Here is a 1,955-nt window from a genome sequence, read left to right as displayed (position 1 = left end):
TGGACCTGGGAGTAAAAAATGCCTACTGATAATCAAAAGACAGAAAAAATAAACGTAGGATGACAAATAAACCCTAAACAGATCAGAGATATACCACATACATGAATATTGGGATGTTCTGTAGATTCATAAAAAGTTCTGGTAGTGTGTCAGAAAACCAGAATCCACATTAAGTCCCTCCTTTATGGCGTTGAAATGTAAAATCATTTTCATTGTAAAATGTTTTCCTTTCATGAGAGTTTAAAAAAAACCCTTTTAGAACTTTAATTTTGAGGTTTTGGATGGAGTGATCCTTCTGGGATATATATATACAGGTGAAACTCGAATAATTAGAATATCGTGCAAAAGTAATTGCAGTAAGTGCTGCAAAAGGGGCCCAAACCAAGTACTGAGTACATATGCATGCTTGTACTTTTCAGAGGTCCGATATTGTTCTATGTACAATCCTTGTTTTATTGATTGCATGTAATAATCTACTTTTTTGAGGTTGTGGATTTGGGGTTCTTGGGGTTTTCATGAGCTGTAAGCCATAATCATCACAATTATGACAAATCACGGCTTGAACTATCTTGCTTTGCATGTAATGAGTCTCTCTCATATATTAGTTTCACCTTTTAAGTTGCATTAGTGAAATAAATGAACTTTGTACGATATTCTAATTATTCGAGTTTCACCTGTATATGGTGTGTACGTGCGTGCGTGCGTGTGTGTGTTGAATGCAAGAAGACATTTTAAAACTCGATACGTTTTTTGTCATTCATACTATACTTTCCATATCCCCTTTGCACTCTGGTTAAGTGTACATGATCATTTACATATAATTATTATAATCACAGAAAAGTCTTTATATGAAACTGATAAAGCATTGCTTCCCAACTACTTGAACTACTTGATTGATGTTGTTCTTAAAGTGAAATTATAGTCTTTGCAAAGTTTTTTTTGAGATGTTCATATGATTTCAGCCAGTTTTATCTAAATATGATCTAAATATTCAGATCAGTGTCTGTTGATTTTTATAATTAGGTTACCATTAGTCCCTGATTCCCGGGGACAGGCCCTGTTTTAAGAGGTCTGTCCCCAGGAAACTAACGCCCCCGGCGGTGTCCCCAGAGGCAGTAAATGCAAATTAAATAAAAAAAAATATGGGGACATTGCTGGAAACTTACTACTCATTAGGGCCCTAAAAAAGATGTAAAAAGGGGTGGAATTTGTGGTAATCTGGGGTAACCTGTCACATGGTGCTCCAACAAAATGGGGCCTCATTTTGCTCATTTTGTCTAGGGAGCTATACTCACCCGAACTGTGATCTTGGCTGGCTCCTAGACGGGTCCTTTCAGTCTGTCACCTCCTCCACTCCAGCCATAGTATGTTCCTTGGCATCCTCACATCCTATACACTGTATAGGACGTGATGACTCACAGGACTTTAGACAGCCTGAGTGAAGGGGAAGTGAGGCCGAAGGGACTGGTCTAGGAGCCAGCCAGGATCACAGTTCGGGTGAGTATAGCTCCTTAGACAAAATGAGCACTTAACCCTTGCAGTGCTGGGGTAGCCCCACTGCAAGGATTAAGATCTGATTTGCACAGAGTTCTTTTTTTAAATAATGGAAGACTGTCATGACAAAAATATTTGGGGGTTCATTAATTATTTCTTCTTCTGAAAATACTGACTACCTGTTTTTTATGCTTTGGTCTCAATACTTTATAACCCACTGACTTGAACAAAGTAGAGGGATTGTCTGAATTTGTCTCACTTTCCATTGCTGCATGTTTGTTCTGAGTCGCTGACTCTGAAATCCTACAAATGTAGACCGGCTATATAAGAACAATACAGGTGAAGGTTTAAAGAATAAATTCTGTTTTCTTCCGAGATGTAATGTGTTAATGCGTTCTTCTTTTCACTGTAGTACATTGTGATCTGTAACAGTGTGATTAATAAATATATATCAGGTGTGC

The 1,955-nt window shown here is 37.7% G+C and overlaps 1 protein-coding gene across 1 annotated transcript in view; it reads left to right on the top strand.

Annotated features, from left to right (window-relative positions):
- The window catches only part of LOC108790910 (aryl-hydrocarbon-interacting protein-like 1), an 81,086-nt gene that overhangs the window by 39,806 nt on the left and 39,325 nt on the right, over positions 1-1,955 (top strand). The window lies entirely within an intron of this gene.

This window comes from Nanorana parkeri, unplaced genomic scaffold (assembly GCF_000935625.1).
Source record: "Nanorana parkeri isolate BGI_ZX_2015 unplaced genomic scaffold, ASM93562v1 scaffold512, whole genome shotgun sequence".
In the NCBI taxonomy this organism is placed as follows: Eukaryota; Metazoa; Chordata; class Amphibia; order Anura; family Dicroglossidae; genus Nanorana; species Nanorana parkeri.
This window is presented reverse-complemented; position numbering and strand designations above follow the sequence as displayed.